Source organism: Eleutherodactylus coqui, chromosome 1 (genome assembly GCF_035609145.1).
Source record: "Eleutherodactylus coqui strain aEleCoq1 chromosome 1, aEleCoq1.hap1, whole genome shotgun sequence".
NCBI classification, from domain to species: domain Eukaryota; kingdom Metazoa; phylum Chordata; class Amphibia; order Anura; family Eleutherodactylidae; genus Eleutherodactylus; species Eleutherodactylus coqui.
The window spans coordinates 120,077,831-120,103,541 of record NC_089837.1 but is presented as its reverse complement, the minus strand read 5'-3'; the positions used below and the strand labels follow the sequence as shown (position 1 = coordinate 120,103,541).

At 41.5% G+C, this 25,711-nt stretch overlaps 1 protein-coding gene across 1 annotated transcript in view; it reads right to left on the bottom strand.

Annotated features, from left to right (window-relative positions):
• The window catches only part of NYAP2 (neuronal tyrosine-phosphorylated phosphoinositide-3-kinase adaptor 2), a 152,830-nt gene extending 127,399 nt beyond the window's left edge, over positions 1–25,431 (bottom strand). The window contains exon 1 of the mRNA XM_066589641.1: positions 25,233–25,431. The gene's annotated coding sequence lies outside the window, so the exon portion shown is untranslated. The remainder of the gene's footprint in view (positions 1–25,232) is intronic.
• Between the last annotated feature and the right edge of the window lie 280 nt (positions 25,432–25,711).

Sequence of the window (25,711 nt, the reverse complement as noted above, 5' to 3'; positions counted from 1 at the left end):
AGTTTAAAATGAAGTGTCAGAAGTGCTCATCTAAGCTCTATGTCCACTTGTCCGTTTCTGCCTTTGCCCAGGCAGCTCATAGGTTCTATAGAAATATATGGAGTCAGTACACTGCACCACCAATGGCAATCAATAAGGCGCAACGCTCAGATCAGCACTTCTTCCTGTTCTTTTTAGCAACTGGTGGGAGTCTCAGCACGCAGATCCCCACAGATGACAACTATGACGTATAAGAAGTTTTATAAAAATTTTAGTTAAATTAGCTGAATATTTAGTGTAAGTTTGTAAAGTACAAAAAATGTGTTGGATTACGAGGCATTGGAAGGGGCGCACATATTGCACCACTTGATTCCCTACCACTGTGCCTCTCTATATAAGACATAATATTTCATAACACCAACTATGTATCAAACTCTGCCAACATTCCAACTGGCATATCTTATGTTAGCGTGTAGTCATTTCTGGTGTGTTTATACACTCAGCTCTACATCGCCTCCATACTTACTTAATTTAGCAAAATACACAGTTCCTGAAAACTGCTCGGGTGCACCATATGGTACAGTAGTAGTTTAAGAGCATTTGATTGAAATTAGGAACAAAACCTTCTTACAAGAAGAGTGATACGAAAAAGTATTCACCAGATGTCTCCTATTATTGCATATTTGTCACTCCGAATGGCTTCTTTGTGGTGACTGCTTCACCCTCATGGTATACTATATTAATTAGGCATAAAATACTATCAATTGTGATTTAGATTTGTTGTTTGCACTCAGGCATGGTTATGTTCAGTTAGGTGTATCTAAGTATCATTACATTGTATCTAACGGTCGAGCGAATAACTAAAGAAACAGATATTCTTTAATTTGCTGATAGTCTGCTCAATAAATGTAATAATTCAAGAGCCTGTTTTCCAGGTTTCTATGGTCTTGTATTTTGTTAACAGATCAAAAAAATCAAACAGTGTGGCATGCAGTTGTAGGAGATATTGAAAAAGGGCAAATCATTTTTTTGTGTTATTTTTTGTAGATGAAGAAACATGGTCAACACCCTGATAGTTCAAGAGGTTTTGTTTAATTGGAAGCCAAGAAGATAAAGGTTTTCTTGCTTTTTTAGAAAAACTCCCTACTAGAGATCAGCGAACTTACTCGTTTAGGGCGATTTCGCAATCAAGCATCGCTTTTTTCGAGTAACTGCCTACTCGGGCGAAAAGATTCATGGGGTGCCGGGGGTGAGCGGGGGGTTGCAGAGGGGAGTGGGGGGGGGGGAGTGAGAGAGAGAGAGCTCCCCCCTGTTCCCCACTGCTACCCCCCTGCTCACCCCCGGCGCCCTCCGAATCTTTTCGTCCGAGTAGTCAGTTACTCGAAAAAAAGCGATGCTCGATTGCGAAATCGCCCTAAACGAGTATGTTCGCTCATCTCTACTCCTTACGACGTCTCTCACGGTTATTTTGTGTTTTTTTTATTTTTAAAGCTTACAATAAATGCAACGAATTTCATGACTAAATTAACCACTTAGTGACGAAGCCTAATTTTGGAAATCTGACATGTGTCACTTTAACATAGAATAACTCCATAAAGATTTTGCATATCCAAGTGATTCTCACATTGTTTTTAGCCACATATTGTACTTCATTTAGGGCTCAGTCAGATGGGCGTTTTTATGTGCGTATATTACCTGCGTTTGCGACCCGCATCTATTAAGAACCAATGCTTTTCAATGGCAGCGGTCATATACCCGATATATGCGGTAAATATAGGGCAGCAGATTTTAAAACGCAAGTAACTGCGGCATCCGTCTTTTTTGGATGTGAAACCCCTGGATGCTGTCACATCCAGGGGTTTCACCTTGTGTTCAATGGGGCGGCAGCAACAGCATACAGTGAAGATCACGATCCTCTGGCACAGCTGTGGTAGAGGAGCACGATGTTCTCTCAGTGAATTTAATGGAACCGAAGCTACAGCCAGATCCATTGAAAGCAATGGGCTGCCGGCAAGCCCTGCAGTGATTTTCAGGGGAAGGGCTTTAAATATAATCCCTTCCCTGAAAATCATCCCTAAAATGTGTAAAAAAAAAAAAAAAATGTATATACTCACCTCTCTGCAGCTGCCGGGGCTCAGGCGCATCCAGCTGTCTCTTCTCCCTCCACTGCCCTGAAGTGTTTTTATTGCTGAAAGGGCTGCCTCTGATTGGCTGAGCACTGTGACCAATCAGAGGCAGCACTCAGCTATTGAATGACAGCTGAGAGGTGCTTTAGGCCCCATAGCCCACTTGTAGAGCCCCTGAGCGACCAAAACGACAGACGACCCCCATAAATGACCCCATTTCGAAAACTAGACTCCTTAGCGAATTCATCTAGGGGGTGTACTGTGTACTTTGGCCCCACAGTTTTCAAATGAATCTAAGCAAAGCAGAAGGAAAAAATTACAACTTTTTAGCACAAGGGACTGCTAAACTCCTTCCCTCTTCTCTCCTCCCCTCTGACTGATTGCAATGGGAGAGGGCGGGATGGGTGCGAAGCTAAGCACTGCCCCGTCCTGCCTCCTCCCATTGCTGGCTGCAGACAAGGATCAGGAGCTTAGCTCCACCCCCATCCCGCCCCCTCCCAGACAGAGGGGAGAAGAGAGGAGGTGAGCCAGCAAAGAGGAGGGAAGAGGCAATGGCATGGTGGCCTCGGCGTGTATACGCGGGACCCATGCCGTCTTAACAGGCGCACAAACGTTAGATTTGTGCGCCCATTCACAAGTTTTTTCTGCTCAGATCATAGCATATATCATCCAGCCGTGAAAACAGCGGCCGATATACGTTTGTGGGAACAAAGCCTTATGGCAGTGTTTCCCAACTCCAGTCCTCAGGGACCCCCCAACGGGTCATGTTTTCAGGATTTCCTCAGTATTGCACAGGTGATGTAATTATCGGCAGTGCTACAGCTGTTCTTACTAGAGGATATCCTGAAAATATGACCTGTTGTGTCCATGAAGACTGGAGTTGGGAACCTGCTCCAAGGGGTACATGTTTTCCAGTTTGCTATAATGGTTCATAGCAATATCACTCCTGGTACTATATTTCTGCAGCACATATTTGTACATACAGCAATGGGTATTGATGCTACTATACTGTATCTAATAGTGCTGGCACTGTACAGTATATGCACATGCCTTCTCTTTGTAAAGCAACTATTAATGCACTCGTCATATCAAACATTTTCAGTACATTGCAACATTTCCCATTGTATTGCACCATGGGGACCAATGAAAGCTGCTACTATACTCCGGGCACTTCTTCTGGGAGCTCGGGAAAACAAGAGATCATTCACATGGCTCACATTTATTCAGAGCGTATTCTAGTCACTAGACGTGTTCAGGGAATGAACTGCAGTGCTTGTGATTTCAAGGATAGATGTGCAAATAGGCACACTGTCAGCGCAGCTTCAGACAACCGTATTTGCGCGCGTATTTGTGCAAAGAATAGAACCCTAGAAATGGCTGCTGTGCCTTCACTGCAATTAGCTGCAAATTTTATAGTGTCCTGACAGGTGGCTGTGCATTTACGCCATTTTTCACGCATGTTCACACATAGTTCTTGCGCATTTGTGCCCCCCCCCATAGACTCCGATGGGGACCTTTGGTGCACAAATGCACACAAAAATAGATGATGCTGCGCATTTATTTGCCCGATAGAGATGTGTTTGCAAGAATGGGCAATGCGAGTGAATCAATAGGTTCTATTGTCTGTGTTTTGTGCAAGTGTAGTTCTGCGTGCAAAACATGCGCAAACACACCTGTGTGAAGGAGCCCTGCGGCTTCAACAGATGAGAATATATGCAAATATATTCGCTGCAACAGCAAGGGTTGTCCGCAGGATCACACCGCTCACCTTGATTTTTAAACCTGCCATAGACTTTTATGGCAGCCTTCTGTGTAACACGCAGAAAATTAGGACAGGTCCTATCTGTTCTCACACAGGATTTGGACTCGAAAAATATGTTCATGAGAACGAACCCATTGATATCAATGGATTAGCTTTGTCGCATTTTACAGGCATGAGTTTGACACACACAAAAATGTGCACCAATACGGTCGTCTGTTTAAGCCCTAAGGCCTGTGTCACACTGACGTAATTACACAGCGTTGTGCGCAGTCCAAATTTGTGCACCCAATATGCAATGAATTGAATCCATTGATTTTAATGGGTTCATTCACATGTGCGTATTTTGCGCATGCATTTCATGGGTGCTCTATTCTAGCGCTTACTGCGCACAAAATAGCACATAATAAACTAATTAAACTTAATTGCCCATTGAAATCAATGGGGACACACTTGCAGTTTTTTGCCCACGCAAACACACAGAGTATGGCCTTAGTCAGACGGGCGTTTTTTCGCGAGATTTGCGGATCGCATGATGGATGCGCATCCACAAATCGCGTGACCGGTACCCGAAAATCTGCTCCTAGCCGCGTTTCATTAGAAACGGGCCGGAGCCGGAGTTCCGCGCGGCCGGCCTGCAGTGGGTGTGAAGGGGGTGTGAGTCAGACCTGCCCCCTGATTGGCTCAGCGCTGAGCCAATCAGAGGCAGGTCTGACTCACACCCCCTTCACACCCACTGCAGGCCGGCCGCGGGGAACTCCGGCTGCGGGAGCAGGTGAGTATGTATATTTTTTTTATTTTAACACTTTTCTGGATGAATTGCAGGGAAGGGCTTATATATTTAAGCCCGTCCCGACAATTCATCCCGCACTCGCTGGCAGCCCATTGCTTTCAGTGGAACCTGCTGTATTGCCGGCTCCATTGAATTCAATGGGCAAACATCGTTCTTCTCTGCCACAGCTGTTACAGCTGTGGCAGAGAAGAATGATTTGTCTTCTATATGTTCTCAATGGGGTCGGCGCTGTTGCCGCCGGCCCCATTGAGCGCATATAGGGAAGAGAACAGGAATCGCAGATCGCAGATAGGTGCGATCTGCGATTTCTGTTCTATAATTTATCGGACGAGCGCATAAAAAACGCTCATGTGTCCGATACCATTGCAAAGCAATGGTTTTAAAAAATCGCCGGACGCATGCGCATGCGCAAATCGCGCGAAAAAACGCCCGTCTGACTAAGGGCGCCTACCCACTGGCGTTTGCGTTTTTCACGGCTTTTTCGCGGCTTTTTCGCGCCTTTTCCGTTAATTTTCATTGACATTCATGGGTGCATTAACCCTTTCCAGTCCAATGTCGGGCCTGCCCCGACATCATAATTTCCCTCCACAGCTCCGATGTCGGGACAGGCCCGACACTGCAGTGCAGGAGTGCATCTGCACACGATCATCAGACACATCGGGTGCAGATGCACTCCTGCACTGGTCCTCATCAAGGACCCCCGAGGAGAAGGCAGAAAGGGTTTTTAACCCTTTCTGCCTTCTCTTTTACACATTACATAGCGCTCAATTAGCGCTATGTAATGCATAGAGATTCCGGTCGGCGATCATGTGACCGCCGGTGTTACCTGAGCCCCAGCGGTCACATGAACGCCAAGCCGGGAGCCTGCACCGTGGGAGGACCTGCTTACCTGACCGGTGTCTTGCGCAATCTCCTTCTGCCTCCCGGCCCGGCGATCATGTGACCGCCAGGTGCCACCTGACCCCAGCAGTCACATGATCACCGAGCCGGGAGGCAGAAGGAGAATACAGAAGACGCCGGACAGGTAAGCAGGTCCCTCCCTGCACCCTCCTGAACTCTGTCAGATCAGGAGGGTGCAGGGAAAATGTATTTTTTCTCATCCATTCTCCCCAGCTCCAATTTATTTGGAGCTGGGGAGAATGGGTGAGAAAAAATAAATGGATTGGAAAGGGTTAAGAGAAAAATAAGGACACATATGCAACTGACAGTTCCTATGTTAAAAATTGCAACGGACAGAAAAAAAAAACGCAAATGGACAAGAACACATTCTATCCTAATTGCTCTTCAGAAAAAACGCAAAACGCAAAGGAAAAAAAATCGCAAGTGGGTAGGCGCCCTAAGGCCTATATGTGTACAAAAAATGCAGTAAAATATACACACGCACACAAAAATGCAATGCCTATTGCTAAGATGCACTTACACCCGTGTGAAGCTGGCCTAAGGGCTTATTCACACGGGCGTATATCGTTCGGGTTTTCAAGCTCCGGCCAATATATGCTTCCCCTCTGATGCATTACAATGCATTACATACAATGCATTACAATGCATCAGTGAACAGGGGCGTATCTCCGCAGCATAAAAGCGCCCGGTCGGGTGCTTATACACGCACGTCAGCTGCATGGGCTCCTATGGGAACCTATGACAGTTGCCAGAGAAGGGAGGTGGGAGGGAGTTTAGCAGTATGACTGCTAAACTCAGTCCACCTTCTCTTCTCCTCTCCACGCCTTGCTGCTGTTTGCAACGGGGTGGGGCGGAGCTAAGCTTTGCCCCCATCCACCCCTCCCATTGCAAGCAGCAAGGGGTGGGAGCTCAGTACACCAGCTCCCGCCCCGTCCTGCGTCCTCCCCTTGCAAAGAGCTGGCGAGGGGGAGGGAAGGAAAAGACAGCCTCCCAGTGCATCACACGGTAGCGTATTTCGGCTGGCCGATATACACTCGTGTGAATAACCCGTAAGGGACGTTTCATCCCAGATTTTGGCACAGATCTGAAGCAGATTTCACTTTTTCAATTGAATGCAAATTGAAGGGGTGAAATCTACTGGAGATCTGTGCCAAAAACAGTGACAAAATATGCAGCTAATCAGCGGAGTGTGAATGCACCCTGTGAATAACTACTTCTGTTCGCAATTTATAACTACATCAGCCATATTGTTAGTATAACCATTTACATTTTTGTTGCTGCGAACATTGTCACTCATAATAATGAATCAAAAGCTCCGTCTGTTTACTACTGACGATTGATCCTCAGAATGCGTCATCAATAGTTGATTGTCAGGAGTCTGACACTTGAGATCCCCGCTGATCAGCTGATCTTTCAGCCAACTGTCAGTGCAGCCGAGCCCGACATCCAGAGCCGAAAGTGTAAGGTCGAATACACACGGGTGGATTTGAATTGCGGAATTTGGTGACCGCCTCCAGTGTCCACAGCAAATACTCCACAAAGCAGCGGAATCTAACCCGCCTGTGTGGAGGTGGCCTTATAGAAAGGCTTTGCTCCCATTATAATCAATGGCAGTGATGCTGTGCATTACACTTCTAGCTGTTCATTGCAGTAAGGGCTCAAACAGACGAGCGTATTTGTGGAGGCATTTCTGTAGGTGAAAATCTCTCCCGCATAACGCGATGAAGCGAAGGCATTGATTTCAGTGGATACGTTCAGACAAGCATGTTTCTGGTGCACAATCTTTGTACGAGAAAAGATACGACTTGCCCCATCTTTGTCCGTGTTAAGCCAAAAGTTGCCATAAAAGTCTATGGCAGCTTAAAAAAGGGAGGGAGAGGGAGTTATCCTGCATACAACGGAGACACTAAAAGACAGCTGGCCCTAATTTGGCATTTAATTGGCATTCTATTCTATGGAAGGTGTGTGAACTGGCATTTCAGTCGCAAGAATTACTGTACTGTTCACTGGCAGGTGCGTATCAGCCTGTTTCTTGCCATCTCCTAACCTAGTTCATGCGCAAATACGATCCGGAGCGGCTGTCTGAAATCACCCTGAGAGTCGGAAGGGCAATTGAAGGCATCGTTTCCATTGGTTTCAATGGGAGCAAAGCCTTTCTATTACACTTCTGGCTCTTACCACCAATGCAGATATCAGCTCTTCTCTACTGACAGTGGGATCCGCTTATTAGCGGGCATCCTGAGCGGTGGACTCCCACTGATGACCCATTCTGAGAGCTGGTCATCAATACTTAATGCCCAAAATACCTCTTTAATTAACATCTCTCTTATTTACTGCATGCACTTAGATATTTGGTTCTTCTACGTAAAGTATGTAGATGTAATAGTTAAGATAAGGGTTGAAATCTATTTGATATGACTGCATTTTATTATAACTATGAGGCACTGCGATCACCAACTAAGGTTAGTATTATGAGCTGTCCACAAGTCAGTGGTAGATATTGGGGAACTGTACAACACAGATACCAAATTCTGTATGGTGTATGCTTCCTAATGCCCTCATTTCATGGGCATAGGTAATTGTCAGATATTTGCAAACACCTGCAATGAACACAAGTCTATGGAAAGGGATTGTAAATAATACTGAGCAAGAAGGTAGAGGTTGGTACATATTTACTTATGTTGGAACGGAAATGTATGGGTCATGGAGATACAGAGTAAACAAACGTGACGATAAGGAACATGCTGTGCATACACATTATGAGATAGCTGATGCTTCACTGTTGACTGAAACTTTCCTTTAACTTCTTTGTGTTGCCTCTTTATTTAGAAGTACACATTAGTGGAAATAATACATAGTATCAATAGTTTAATAGAAAAGTTTCAGTGAAAACTTTTGTTTTGGTGTTAATATGTTGACTACAAACTGTTTGCAGATGTTTTTACTCCATTCTATCTATTTATCTCATATATGAGATAAATAGATAGAATGGAGTAAAAACATCTGCAAACAGTTTGTATATATATATATATATATATATATATCTATATCATATCTATCTGTCTATCGCCTATCTATCTATCTATCTATCTATCTATCTATCTATCTATCTATCTATCTATCTATCTATCTATCTATCTATCTATCTATCTCATATCTATCTATCTATCTCATATCTATCCCCTGTCTATCTATCTATCTATCTATCTATCTATCTATCTATCTATCTATCTATCTATCTATCTATCTATCTATCTATCTATCCCATATCTATCTATCTATCTCATATCTATCTATCTATCTATCTATCTATCTCATATCTATCTATCTCATCTCTATCTATCTATCTATCTATCTATCCATCTATCTATCTCATATCTATCTATCTATCTATCTCATCTCTATCTATCTATCTATCTATCTATCTATCTATCTATCTCATATCTATATATCTCCTGTCTATCTATCTATCTATCTATCTATCTATCCATCTATCTATCTCATATCTATCTATCTACTATCTATCTAGCTCATATCTATCTATCTATCTATCTCCTATCTATCTATCTATCTATCTATCTAATATTGTGAGTATTGTGCACTGTATATACTGTATGTAGCACAGCTTACATTTTAAGTTCAGTAATCCTTGAATAAACTTAACTACAAAGAGCAGCATGAGTCAAACTCTAATTAAACTAATTGCAGGTTTTCCTCAGTTTAGAGCTGCAGCTTTGTCTAGACTTTGAAATGCAATATTTATTGTATACATAATATTACTAGTATTGATGTGAAAGTGGATCCCCAGTGTGAAATTAGATTATGGTATAGTTTATGAAGGACATTTAGTAAAGCCTACAATAGCTCCACTTTGGTACCTTTTATCCGTAGGGTAGGACAAGAAAATCAAGGCATTAGGCACTTCAGGGTTCTAATGACAACACTCTTCTTTTATTGCTGTCAGATCATTTTGGTTCTGTTGGACCAGGCCTAATATCAAGAATCTGCTAATAGCTAAGTGGAAATACTGTTAACAAATATTGTATCCTTTGCTGACAGATTCAACAATCCGCAGGAGTTCCTGATGATGTGTATGGTTATACATTGCAGTTTTTTTGCTTCATTTCTGGGACTGTTCCATACATCTGAACAAGAGTATGTAATCCACACAAATACACTCTGTCAAAAAAATGAAGCCCCTAGAAGAAGTTGATGTTTTGCCGGAAAACTCAGCATGCAATTACATCTCAGGCAGTTATACAAATGATTAGAGTTGTGGCGTGATTAGATGAACGGTCTTGCCACCGGAGGCCCTAAAAGTTGTTCCCCCCTTGGCCTATAAAAAGGGTCCCAGAGGCTTCTTCTGTGTAGTGACCTCTTTTTCTGTTTGTGTAGAGCTTGTTAACCACTAGACGCCTCTATGACACAGAGAAGAGATTTTGCCCAGTTAAGAGGTTGAGAGAGGCGCATTATTGGAATGTGAGAACAGGGCATGCTGGAATATATAATGTGCATCATTAGTAGTAAACTAAAATGTCAGAAATTAACACTTTGCTCAGATATTTTTCTATGTATCATCACCCATTTTAAAGTGAATATTCAGTCCTGTGACTGGACAGTCAATGACGTGGGCAGCTCACCAATCTCTCACAGCTATTCTGCCAGCCTGCTGCTTCAGAAGGCATACACTAGTGATTGACATTGTGTCTAGCAGTATATTCACATATGGCATATTTGTTGCATATATCTGAATGGGACTTGCCAAAAATCCATACACAAACTACACTACTCAAATGTATGGAGCTGATTTTCAGTTGCAGAAACTTTGCAACAACTCTGCTGCATGTGAATCTGCCCTTAGGCTAAGGCAGTGTTTCCAAGCTCCCGTCCTCGTGAACCTCTCATGTTTTCAGGATTTCCTTAGTATTGTACAAGTGATGCAATTATCATCAATGCCTTAGAAATGGCCACAGGTATACACTCTATCGGATATCCTGAAAACATAACCTGTTGAGAGACCCTGAGGACAGGACTTGGGAAACACTAGGCTATATAGATAGCTGTCTAGAGGTGGGTTTAGGTGAGGTTTTCCCTGCCAGGGAGGATTGGGCTAGTAACTTGAGCCAAGCAGGAACCATCACAGAAAATGAGACATCGGTTTGCACACTTGAGGGTGTCAAGATGGCTTTATCAATGTACATTGGTAGCACACTAATCAGCTAATCAGGCTATCGAGGCCTGGATTTGGCCAGGCTTAGTCTGGCTTTGGCCTATACAACTCAGCTTCAAATACCACCCTGAGTTGAGAGACCCAACGTATAGTCCATGTATAACACTGAAAAGATACAGTCTTACTCATGCCTTGCCGCTTAACAAAATTTTTAATGTAACAGTTCAATAAGTGGGCCTTTCGATATGTCTTACTGTCTTGCGTCCACGTTTGGTTCATGAATTGAATTCTCCTGTAATTTGGGATACAGGTAGGCTTCAGCTCAGAGTCCCTACACACAATACACTTATCTCGGTTGGTTCCTGTACATCGTATCTACTCTCGAAGGTGAGTCTGACCCCTGTATCCACCGTCAATGAGAGGGACAATTTGCAGTGTTGTAGCGAGGAGTTATGGGTTGACTGCCAGCACTCAACCAAGTGGAGAAATTTCTCCTTACTCTCCTAAGCCAGCCTACAAGGCTCTACGCTGGTGGCCCGGTAAGGGTCAGCTGCCAAGAATATCTAACTGCGTCTGTATCGTAGCAGACACATTCCACACCGGAAAGCAGAACAACTTCCGCAGCCTGCCAAAAGTCGGCCATGCCTCTCCTCACCACTGCCTTAAAGGAACAGCTCTTAATATACTTTACACAATAAAGTACTACACACCCAAATACAAGAGCAGAACACCAACACCCCTTCCCCTCTACAGCTACAGTGCGACTTTGGATGCAACAGGATTTGTATAAGCAAACATTGCTCAATGAAGTTGCAGTGCAAGTCACGGGTTCCTGTAGCTAAGTGTAATATACCTGTGTGTCTGAGACTTCATGATTAGACTTTTTGCGACTATGTTGGCACGGTCTCTGAAACCTACAGCTCACACTGCGACTCCATTGAATTCAATGGCAGTGCAATGTAGCAGTGCTACACAGTGATCTTTGCTTGTGTAACCCTCAGAGCCGTCATGTAGCCCTAGTCTTATCCTACCGCCTACCTCATATTGCTACTGGAGGGAAGTATTGACCTTTGATATCATGCCTTAAGTGGCAGACGCAACGTATGGCCAGCCGCAGATGGGCGGAAATTCCACAGCAGGATTTACCACAGAATTTCCGCCCGTGGAAGCTGCCATAGGATTGCGTTAGAAAATGCAATCCTGTGCAGATAGCTGTGATTGTGTTAGAAAGAGCCCCCACAGAAATGTCACTCCCCGGCCGCTTGCTCCGCTCTGCGCATGCGCCGGCTAGCCTGCACATCACAGAGCCGGAGCCGCGGGAGCAGGTCAGTGCAGCGCTGGTCCCTGCAGGGGCCTGGGTCGGGTCCCGCTGTGAGAATTCTCGGCCTATAGGTGCTTTAAAATGTGTGATACCATATACATTAAATCAAAAGGAAGAGGAAAGAAATACAAGTATACTTGTAGATTATAATCCTGCTTTGAAACTGAACGAAAGTTAGTTATATTTGATAGATTTCACAAAAAAAAAAAGCGTAAAGCCCCGAGATCTGACATTGTTTGACAACATAAACAGTCATTGTCATTTTCTAGACAATCTTGTGATGCTTTACTGCTGTTTGGGAAGTGTCATTGTCTTGTGACAAGGACAAAACAAGAGCATCATTTTCACAGCCAAGACCTGAATACACAAGCTAAGTCTGCAAAGGGATAGTTTAACCTATTAAGCGATGGAAAGTTCTCCGTCAGTAATATATCCCTTTGTGGTAGCAATAATTCCCTGAGTTTAATGGCAACCTTAGTATCGCTGGGAGCACCAATCATGTATGTCTGGGAAACACTATGTATTTCTATTTGTTACTTGTATGTCTGCCAGTCCTCCTAAAGGAAAGCAATTGACTTAAACCTCCTATGTACAATGCATGTAAAGCATTGAGAGCATTCATTACAAGGAGCGGAGTGGGCACAGGTGCAGTCCTTAGAGTCACTGCAACATACAAACAAGAGCACTCAGGAGACGTCTTCACCGAACAAGATGTGCACTGGAAAGGTCATAACTCCGAACCTTAGGGCTTCGACAGAAAAGCGTATTTTTACTTGTTTTTGCGTGTGGGAAATAAAACACGGCAAATATAACTCATTGATTTCAATGGGTTCATTCTCACTTACTTTTTTGTGGGCACAAATATTAGGACCTACTATATTTTGGGCGTATTTATACACCAAAGAGCACCATAAAGGTCTATGGCAGGTGCACAAATACTCATTCACAGTGAAAGAAATTACGCAAGAGCGAGCATATCGTGACATACGCTTGTCTGTAAAAGCTCTTAAGGGAAAACTCCATTGGTTAGAAAAGTGTATGGAAATGAGGAGAAATTAGAAGCTTTCTTGTGAGAGTTTGAGAAGTAATGTATGACATTTCATCTGTAGAGAGAAGTCAACGGCAGCATTATAATAAGTATTATCATGAATTGCTCTGTTGCAGTTCAGACAACAAGATGCCAAATGGATCTGTGAATGAAAACTTACAGTCCTGACATTTCGGGAAATCACTAGAAGGCAAACTAGATCCATCTGGCCCCTTAGAGAAGAGATTGTGTATCTATCCTTAGAAGAGCTGAGAAGCAGGGGCGTAACTATAAAAGATGCAGGGGATGTGGTTGCACCCGGGCCCAGGAGCCTTGGGGGGCCCATAAGGCCTCTCTTCTCCATATAGGGAGCCCAGTACTATGAATAAAACATTAAAGTTGGGGGCCCCATTCCAGGTTTTGCATTGGGCCCCAGGAGCTTCAAGTTACGCCTCTGCTGAGAAGTGAGCAGAATAATGCACACAGTAACATTCTCACTACTGTATGTAGCTAAGTTTAACATACCTGTGTGCCTTTACATGGTACCTTTACATGGGATGACTACTATCCAAATAATCGCTCAATGAAGTGAATACAAATGATAGTCGTCCCATGTGTACTCAGACACCAAGAGGGTGACGACTAATAATTCACTCACTAGTTGTTAGTCATTTCCCCAGCAGTCAGAAAGCAAACTTTGATGCCAGTGCCACGAGTGCTATGGAGGTGGAACGTTTGATTCAAATGCTGTACTCTCTGCCCAACCAGAAGACCAGTACAGCTATCAATCAGAGCTGTGGAGTAGCTCTTTGAACAGAGAGTAGAGCATTTGAGTCCCACCTAAAGAGTACTTGTGGCAGTGGAATTAAAGTTTGCTTTCTGACTGCTGGGAACCCTAAAAGCATGGATAGAAGTACAGTTATACCCCTCAACCCAACCCTACCTAGCAATCTGTCAGCAGCTTTCCTTCGGCAAACAGACTACCTTCAAAATTTATAAAATATCCAAACCCATATAGCCATTACTAGCATTCAGTAAACAGAAACAGTTGAACCCTGTTTTGGGCCGAACTTTCTAAAATTTCTGTTGGGCGTGAATCCAAATCTCTAGTGATTTGTCTCAACCAAACCCACTAGTATTCTTCTCCTTCTTGTTCTTCCGCTTCTTTATCCTTCTTCTCCTCTTTTCTTCTTTTTCCTCATTAACTTTGTCTTAAATCCAGGTGACCTAACTGTTATTCAGGACTTTTATGACAGTCTTAACACCAGTTTTAGTAGTATTGGTGAAGTTACGGTTTGGTTTAAACTAATTCAAACCTTGCTAATTTTTTGCCCAAATTTGGCAACCCAGCTTGTAGTTACATTGATTATCTTTTGTTAACCTGCCATTTAATAGTATAGTCATGTATTTATGAGATTTACCTGCTCATGTTCAAATACTCCATGAAATCACTTTGCAGAATACGGTATGTAGTTGAGAGCCATTAGATAAATACTTACTGGACCTTCATTAAAACATAGACTAGATCTACTGGCAGGAGCCATTACACTACATCTATCAGGTATATATAAAGCAGTGGTCAACCACAAAGAATACACTGCAATTTGTCCTTATCGCTGTGCACCTTTATGTTGACAGTATACCTAGAGATTGTCATTTTCATACACAGTTTACAGCCACACAAAGGTCATTCTTCTTTACATTATTTTTAAGCAAAAATGAGACCAGGAGAAGAGGAGGAAATATTCCTAAAGACAGAACAAACCCATTGGATAGACGTGTGAACTGAGGCTTTATTTGTGTGCCCATTTGCACTACATACAGTAAATGCCCCGTTGTGATTCCCATTAGTCTTTAGTAGATATATAGGATGAGCGCTGATATCAGGATGGAAGAAGGATGCACAGATGCTGTTCATTAGAGCAGAGACGTCTCCTATCCTAACATGTTGGTGCATGTAGACCTTCCCTTGTGGCCCCGGCTCTAAGTGTTCAGCTGCTAATTCCATAAACAGAAGATGCAAATCAGGACAAAGTCTACAAAAATGTATGTACGGCTATGCACCGAAACCAACGTTTTTTTGTTGTGGATTGCATTGTAATAAATTAATTCCGCTGTGAAAATCTGTGGCTTTCCACAACAAATAGAGCGTACTGCGGATCTGAAAATCCAAGGAATTCCGCTGCATATTTTTTCCTTTGTAGGTGAATGGGGTTTGTTAATACCTCATCACTAACAGATGATCGCTCAAGAGTCTCTCAAATGACAGTTTGAGTGACAGTTTTGAGCGATCATCTTTGCATAGTCTATAGTAGCTACTTAACAGCTATGCAGGTGGAGCGGAACATAGCCGCTATGGCTCGGCGAACAATACAGCTGTTTTGCATACGCAAACAGCTGTATTGTTCTCCGCAATTACAGCCGGCGTCCCGCTGTGAACTACCAGTGGGACATGGGCTGTAACAATCTTATCAGTGCTGCTGATTGTGATAACAGCCTGCACCACTGATAAGAGTTCATTGCTCAATTCAAGAAAACTAGAATTGAGCGAGGAAAGACTCGTGCACGAAAACTGCACAATGTCCGTGCATTGAGACCCAGCGATTCTTGCTCAAAAGATGGCTTTGAGTGAATTGTGAGCGAGAAACGTTGAGTCTAAATGGGCCTTTACTGTATGTGCATTGCTGTGGAATATTAACTCGCATTTCATAACTGATATATCGCAGCATTTCCACTCTGGGTGAAGTTCCTATAAGGTCGCTTTTAGATGAGAATATGTTAACTGCATATTTGATGCGTGTTTTGTGGACTGTAGTATAAGGCTAATATAAATCTATGTATCTATTCACATGGCCGTACTTTTCACGGCCATGTTTGAAAAACGCAGCATGACCTATTTTTCTTCTTTTTTGTCTCCGTATTGGTATTCTTTATTATTGGGCAAATACAGGTCAGTACTTGGCCAGTAGAAAATACAAACAATGGCAGCAAATACTGATCAAGCAATTAAATACTGATGATATACGGTTGCAATGCCATCTTTAACACGCCCGTATTGCGGATCTGTATTGCGGACATGCTACAATATGCTCATCTGAAATTGGCCTAAGGCTGGTTTTGCAATCAGCTTTTTGCTGTAAAACATACATTTTCTCGTGGCATCTCAGTAGAAATGGTTTTTTTTGCCAAAAACACTGCAGTCAGATTTCAGCATAAAAACAGCGTTTTATTTAAATTTCATGGATAAGAACATCTTCCAGAATAGCATATGCACTGAATAAGAGCTCTGTTCAAAACATGTAAGTGCAACTTTAGAAGCTGTTTTTATCTACGAAATTTAAATAAAATGTAGTTTTTATGCTGGAATTCGCAGAAGTGCCAAAGATTTGTTTCTATTGCTGTTCACAGTGTATGTGCGCCTGTCCGTGCACGCGGCGGTAAGTGTATCCGCGTGGTGAGCCGGCGCTTGGAGCTGCAACTGCAGTCAGATGTTACATTAAAGTCTACAGCGAAACATACAGTGCGTTATATATACTGGTTTGTGACATTTTTGTGGTGAGTGACACAGCATGTTTTGGGTATCGCGGTTTTTCTGGTGTTTTTCATAAAGGATCTTCTATGTGCCTTTAGAAAGATGCAAATCTAACAAAATAAAAACCACCACCAAGAATGCTTTCAAAAAATGTTGTGAAGAACACTTGAGATTCAAGACATCTTGTACAAGAAAGTCACAGAAGGCCGCCATACTTAATGATATACTGATACAGAGACACAAGGCCACTACAAACCTGTTCCCAGCAGCATGTAGACAGGCAAATTAGATATCAAAGGTGTAAAATAGTGATGAACAACCACTTACACACCTTCCAAATAATGGGAGAGGCAGCTTAGTACTATACTTGCAAATAGATAAGGTATAGAAAGGGTACAATAAAGCCTCGTGTGGCGCAGAGTGTTAGGCAGTGAGCCGGCTACCTCAACCATGCAGGGATTGAACTCCCTGCATGGTTGAGGTAGCCGGCTCAAGGTTGACTCATCCTTCCGAGGTCGGTAAAATGAGTACCCAGCTAGCTGGGGGGTAAAAGATGACTGGGGAAGGCCATGGCAAACCACCCCACAAAAACAGTCTGCCTAGGACTGATGTCACCCTAGGAGTCGGTAACGACTCGGTGCTTGTACCAGGGGACTTCACCTTATTTTTATACAATAAAGCCCAGTGGGTTTCTCTGTACTTCGTAAATGAACTACACTGCTACTGACACCTCGGCCTCTTACAGCAATTGTCTTGTCTGCATGCTGCTGGGAAGTGGTGTATACCTGCCCTTGTATTTCTGTATCAGTATATCAGTGAGTATGGGCGCTGGCAATGACTTTCTTCAATAGATTTGACTCCCTTTCAGTGATTTGTTTGCATGTTATAGAAAAGTTTAAAAACTTTGGAAAAAATGCATGCAAATAAGCCCTAAATATGTACAAAAGACCAAGCTAAGCCAAGGCATCACAAAAATATACACCAGATACATAACTGAATGCCAAGTTCAGGCCGTCTCTGTGTGGGAGGCTTTGAATGTAATTTCATTAGTGGTAAAAATCAAAGGAAGTTTGGAAGCTGAGTAATGCTTGTGGTCTGGTTTACAATACACAAGTGGAAACTGGTCCTGAGCTGTTGTCTCATAGTGTTTAGATTGTAATTTTGGCTTTCTATACTCCCTTAAAGACGTAGGTGCAACATTCCCTTAAGAGACCTTTAAACGGGGCGATAGTTGCCCAAATAATCACTCAAGAAGCGATTTCAGGTGACTGTCGTTCCGTATACACAAGGCTCCTGGCAGTAAGTAAGTAAGTAAGAAGTCACTCCGTTGTCGCTAGTCGCTCCCTTTCAGCTCACTGAAAAGGAGCAACTGCTGAGCGGCTTCTTGCTCAATGCAAACAGAAGTCGTTCAACATAGGAGTGGCTCCTGTTCACCATGAATGGAGGCCGGCATTCTGGAACTATCCCCAGCCATTCACTTGAATGACTATCGCTTCTGGGTAAAGCACCAGAGCGATAGTCGTTGGTGCGACAGTCGCGCCCTAATGCACCCCATAGTAGCACTGTTGAAAGGTAACTTTACATATTGTGTAGCCGCTTATATAACAATGCATTAATAAGTATTATTAAAATCTTCTAACTTTGCAAACAGCAATAGTAGATAGATAGATAGATAGATAGATAGATAGATAGATAGATAGATAGATAGATAGATAGATAGATAGATATGAGATAGATAGATAGGTAGGTAGATAGATATGAGATGGATAGATATGAGATAAATAGATAGATAAGAGATGGATAGATATTAGATAGATAGATATGAGATAGATATATATGAGATAGATAGATATGAGATAGATAAATAGATAGATAGAGATGAGATATAGATGGATATGAGATAGGAGATAGATAGATAGATAGATAGATAGATAGATAGATAGATAGATAGATAGATAGATAGATAGATAGATAGATATGAGAGATAGATAGATAGATAGATAGATAGATAGATAGATAGATAGATAGATAGATAGATAGATAGATAGATAGATAGATAGATATGAGAGATAGATAGATGGATAGATAGATAGATAGATAGATAGATAGATAGATAGATAGATAGATAGATAGATAGATAGATAGATAGATAGATAGATAGATATGAGAGATAGATAGATATGAGATAAATAGATAGATAGATATGCGATAGATAGATGGATAGATAGATAGATATGAGAGATATATAGATATGAGATAAATAGATAGAGATGAGATAGATAGATAGATATGAGATAAATATACATAGGTAGACAGATATGAGATAGATAGATAAATAGATATGAGATAGATAGATAGATATGAGATAGATAGATAGATATGAGATAGATAGATAGATAGATAGATAGATATGAGAGAGATAGATAGATAGATAGATATGAGATAGATAGATAGATATGAGACAGATAGATAAAAAAATAGATAGGAGATATAGATAGATAGATAGATACTAGATAGATAGTAAGATAGATAGATAGATATTAGATAGATAGTAAGATAGATAGATAGATAGATAGATAGATAGATAGATAGGAGATAGATAGATATGAGATAGATAAAAAATAGATAGGAGATATAGATAGATAGATAGTTAGTAGAGATGAGCGAGCATACTCATTAGGGACAAATACTCGAGCAAGTATTGTCCTTTTCGAGTACCTGTCCGCTCGTGAGAAAAGATTTGGGTGCTGGCGGGGGAGAGCGGGGGGGGGGGGGGGACGGGGGGGATATCTCTCTCTTTCTTCCCCCGGCTCCCTCCTGCTCACTCCCGTCACACACCGCTCACCCCTGCCGGCACCCGAATCTTTTCTCACGAGCGGGCAGGTACTCGAAAAGGACAATACTCACTCGAGTATTTGTACTTAATGAGTATGCTCGCTCATCTCTAATAGATAGATAGATAGAATTGAGAGGTTCCATATATATGCACCATACAATCAGTAGCCAACCTACATCTGCTCATTAAATTAAACATCAAATTAACAGAAACAACCCTATGCATTAAAGGGGTTGTCCGGGGGTTTTACTATAGATTACCTATCCTCAGCATAAGTCCTCAATTATTGATTAGTAAGGGTCTGCCACTGGAGATCCCTGCCGATCAGCTGATCACCAGGCCAGCTGTTAGTGCAGACAGTGTTGGAAGCAGATACTTCTGCAATGTATGCAGACATAGTCAAGAAGTTTACTTATATTTAAGGACAAACTTGACAGTAGCATGTTGAAGAGAATTGAATACAACACCTGAATACCAGTCTAGGTGCCACATCAGAAAACTAAGAACAAGAATGTTCAGTTCCAATCAGTATGTCCTTACCAACACAAGGCAATCACTTGATCTGATAAATCCTAATTCCTGCTGTACAATGTCATTGACGGGAGTCAGAATTTGGCATAAATCACACCAGTCTATAGATTCAGTGGTTTAGCTTGTTGACATGGGTGATTTTAATGTCCATTTGATGTCCATATTTGAAACTGAGTGCACATAGACATTACACCAATCATTATAGCCAAGGCGGTTATACAGAGGTTTGGCTTTTTACATGGACTGTAGAAAAATCATATCATGTCCTATTCTAGTCTGATTTCTCAAATAATGGTCGCCCATTCAAGTCAATTGGTGCATCAAAAAAAAAAGAATGCAAATTGAGGAATCCCTTGTGTTCTGTTTTCCATTGATCATCGCTAAATAATTCCAGTAACAAAATTGGGTCGCCTTCTGTTTTTTTGCATGCGAGAATAAAAAAGGATGAGGGATTCTTTAGATGGACGTGATTTAGTCCCGTGATAATTATGTCCGCATAACAAGATGAAATGAAACCACCCATTTCTATGGTTTTGTTTCCATTAGCGGTATTCTCGCCCGTTAATAGTATGAGCGAGAAAAGATAGGACTTGCCCTCCCTTTCTCACATGAAGCTATGCCGCAGAGTTTGAATGGCCCCAAAAAAACCCTGGTTCAAGCGCAACTACATTCTGTAATGGCAAGTGTAGCTGCGCATATGCCCATGTGTTTTTTTGCCCTAACACGCGGATCACACATGGACAGAAAAAACAGACACATGCAATGCATCAAACAGACATAAACACGCATTACAATCACTTTTAGAAAGGCCTTACTGGCATCCATTATGCAAATTAAAGGGATTCTGTCATCAGAATTTTCGTTACTAAGGTTCCACCATAGTGCTAACTGCTTCATGGAACAGAACCTGGACATATGTTTGTAATAAAAATCGAAATTTTCGTTTCAGCAGAACTTTTTACATTCTCCTGCTCTGCATGTAATTGAACCGCCTCGAGTCACAGAGGCATGCCGCATGTACCCCAAGTCACAGCCCCACTACTTATACATGCGCCCTTCACAGCCTCACCATATCGCCCGGCCGCTGACATCATGTTTAGGTTCTGTTCCTTGAGGCAGTTAGCGCTATGGTGGCTTCTTAGTAACAAATATGCTGATGACAGAATCCCTTTAATACTGACTAATCATCATTTAAATCCCACCTTTATGTGTATGCCTGTTGCCCATATATAACTCTTTGTAGCAACAGTCTACCAATCTAGTAATGACCAGATCCAGTAGGGTAAAGCACTGTATCACAATCTTGATAATGGATTCTGTGTACACTAATGGCCTGCATTGTCACTAGATCTTTAAAAAGGCACTTTTGGCAAGGAATTTGGAATCGGAGATGTTGCATCTAATAAAATAACCGCTGAGAGTAAGTTCACGTTAAAGAGCTGAGTCTGCAGTTCTTTAAAGTATTGCATCCTGACTACGGACCAAGAATTACTAACCGAGAGGGTGCTTTCATACATGCCATCTTGATGTAGTAGTTTTTTGGCCAATTTCAGGAGTGGATCATAAAAGGAGGGGGAATATATTGGAGATATCAGGATTCTCTTTTCTTTCAATCCACTCGCTGCTTCAGCTTCAAAAACTGCTTCAAACAGCAGATGTGAAACACCCATAAAGAAGTTTGTCCAGGACCTGCAGACAAGGTTTGTTGTTTCCCCATCTATCTATGGGATGTGCAAGGTATTGCAATTCACCTCCAATCACTCCAACATGGATGGATACAATACCAGACACAGATGTGCTGTGGTAAAACAGCAGATCCTTTTTCTCTAGTCCCAGAAAAATCTCTTTAAAGGTTGTTTTTGGAATTTTGGAAAATTGGGCATGAACAGGATATGATATAAAAGAAATAAATAACTTATACTCACCTATTAAATCCCTCCTATGTTCCTCACCTCCCTAAACTCTGACGCTCCTGCAATGATGACGTACATCCTTCACATGACTAATGCAGCCGCCAATCACTGGTGTTAGTGGTCATCTGCTATTCATGCTAGCGCCATTGCTGAGGCCAGTGATTGGTGGCAGTGGTCACATAAATGATGTATCATCAGTGCAAAACCAATGGGAATCAGAGCAGAGGGACTGGAGCTGTGGCACTGGACCCAGTGAGAATTTAAAGGGTGATTATAGGTTATTTCTTTAACCCATACAAGGAGTACTCAACAAGAGGACGGCGGTCCGAATGCAGCTACCAGCTGTCTGGCCCCTGCTGCCTAGACCAGATGCTGGTAAAAAGTAATTTTGCAGCAGTGAGACATAGGGCTAAATGGCCTTGACCAACCGCTGACACATCGGGACCTGAATATGCCTGAATATCCACCTGGGCAGAAACATTTTGATAAGAAGTATGAAAAAACTATACCTACTTGGTATCACCGTAATTGTACCATAATTTATACTGAATTATAATTATGTAGCCCTGGTTTAACACTCATTACCTAGGTTTGCCAGACCTTCACCTGACAGCAGACTCACATAATTGGACTTTTACAGAAACTACTTGAGCACTCCTGTTCTATTACCCAACCTGTTCATGCTCAATTTTATTAAAATCCCAGACAATCCCTTAAATGTAACCTAACAACCTCAAATGTGTGATCACACTGGTGACAATACCAATAGATATTTCCATTAAAATGTGAACTAAAAGTTGGTAGATTAGACTATAACAAATGGAATAATCACAATCTAAAGTGATTCTGACATGGCATGTCTCCATACACGGCCCAGACCACTGCACATTCAACTCATTATGTCAAAAAGTGATTGGACTGTGTATGATCCCTGAAGACTAAATGTTGTACAAATCCCATTAACCAATAAAACCATTTTAACTAGACTTTTTTGTACATCATTTACTGGGGTATAGTATTACAAAGTAAAATGATCTGAAGTGGTGAAATCATGTTATGACCAGAAATAGGTATGAACTATTGCATCTGTTCCTACTCCAAGTTCACCCAAGGTCACAACGTAGACTGGAATCACCCATGCAGTTCTTTAATCCAAAGCCAGAAGTAGATCCAAAATGGAAAGGAAGGCAAAGTACATTGAAAGACTAATATATCTTTGCATCTATTCCTCTGTTTGGCTTAAAAGTTGCATGAAAAACTGCAAGTGTGATTCTAGCCTTAAAATTTAGCTGTAGACAACGATTTCCACCCTTGAGTGGTTAACCATTCACTTATGTGACTTAACAGGTTTCACTAAACACAATGCATATCACTTTATATTCTAATATTGCTTTGTAAACCAAAGCTAATGGACATCTGTACATCTACAGCAATGCAGATAAGTCATTTGATGCCAATTTCCCTAAAATTTCCATATTTCTCCCTGCAAATACAAAGCTTCACCACTAATAGATGGCTACAGCACAAAACACACACTGTAACTTACAGCTGAGAATAATAACACAGCAGACCCAATTGTGTCTCCTTTTTAAGGTCATGCATCTGCATTCCCATCTGTGCACCTGTCTCCCAATCTCTGCACCAGGTTTGGAATACAATAATGGCCCTGATGAATAGTTGATTGGGACTTGCTAAATCCAAAAGCTTAAAAAGCTAAAGAATATAATATACAAAATGCAAGATTTCTTCTAAATGCAGAAGGTATAAAATTGACTTAAAGAGAACTTCCATAAATTCACAATCACCAGTAAACTTAAAAGTCTTCATTTATTGAACCATTCAGAATGATGTGCGGTCGTATCTGTCGCTAAGAAAGTTGGGTGGTGATCATGAATATTTCCGTAGATCTCATAATGCCAAATCTGCCTAGTTATTCGGTGAAAAAGAAGCAGAAGATGTATCAGTCCATCGGCAAAATCCCCACTTACATGTGTTGGTAAGCTGGCTGAGAACTGTGAAAGCCGAGGTGGTGGTAATACCGATTGTCACCCAGCTTTCCCTAGAAACAGATATGTTGGAATCAAACTTTAACAACTTGACAGAAGAGGACAACTCAAGGACTTCCTCTGTATTTACCTACTAAAGGAGTAAATGCACTTTAAAAGGTGGATACTCAAAGAGTCGAAATGTCCCTACTCCCTGTCCCACAAGAGTACCGTACGAGATATATTCAGTCATGATATAAAATGCCATTGTATAAAAAGTACATATATTAATGTATAACACTCCAAAAAGCTTACACTCTCTAGAGTATTAGTAGCATCAAAAGAGTCATAAAGAACTGATCAAAAAGGTAATAATATAATGTAGCGGAGCTGTCGGCAGGGTGAAAAGGAGGCCATGCCCCAAAGAAAATGTGAGCAGTTCACGAACGTTAGTACTTCTTGCACCCAAGTACAATCCACATCACAGGTTGGTCATGTTGTATACAACATATATCATCTTACATTTGTAAAAATAAACATTTGGGATATTTTATTATATAACAATTACTTCTTATGTTATAAAGCTTTGCCATTTGTGTCTTCTATTCATCACTTTGTATGTAGTACATGCATAGCTTTTGCTTGGAAACCTGAAGTAAACGACTACCGTGCCTCAAGGTGCCATGGTTACTAAGATTTGTGTTCCATTTGTGCATATTTTTAATTAGCATGAACAAATCAGCAATAGCATGGCAGCATTCCTTGCCAAACCCATCATTCACCAGTTGGAGAATCCTCTTTTATGCACAGACACAAGTGCACAATGAGGGAATAAAAAGGGTAAATAATTCATCCTTGACCTGTGCTGACTCCACATTAGTGATACCCATTCTGATACCATCATTTATGTGCTCAGCGAAGCCTCTATTTCGCAGGAGAAGATCTCCCCACTATATTTCTACATACCCATATAAATATATATACATATTTACATAAAAAATGTATATATAAATATATTTATATTTATATAGTCCTAAAAGTTATATTCTCTGAGTCACACACCACTGAAATGAACACATATGTTTCCACAATATATTATTCATAATATCCCAAAGCAAAACATCTTAGCATCTGGCAATGTAACAGAAGATACATTCTTATAGGACAGCTTCAAATACTATTTTCTTTCATAGGCATAGACAAGTGGAATTACTTTGCTTTGGTTATGCTTGTAGTTAAGTGCAGTTGCTACAGCACCATGTATACTTATATCAAGGGAAGTGATAGCTTATAAAGATGCTGTATAAAATAAGTAGCTTCAAATGGATAGGGATATAAAATACACAGAATATATACATACCCAAGAAACAATGTCTATAGGAGCGGTAGAATAATGTGACTTTATCAGCAGAAGCCCTTCTTCAGGGTTGGTCTCAGTGCAATCTGAAAGGATATCTCAGCACCATAAAACAGACTTGAATTTGGACTGTCTTTCTTCAGCTAAAGTGCATTTTATGATGAAATAGTCCACAGTGTAATATCTTGCATCCTTCGTAGGACAGTATCCTTTAATCTTCACAATCAAGGCTTTGGCCTTTAAAGTTGACTACAATGTTAGAGTAGAGTGAAGAAGAAAAAAAAAAAAAAGAATGTTTCCTCTTTAAATCCAGATGCAACAATATGAGCGCATAGATAATGGGTGTGTGCCAATGACACCCTGTTCTGTGGTCCAACACAGGAGAGCGTGGATAATATCGCTCCACTTTACTACACAGAAAATTGCAGCACCATCAAATGCAATCACACTCGGCTGTCTGCGGTGCCTCATTTGAATGTACT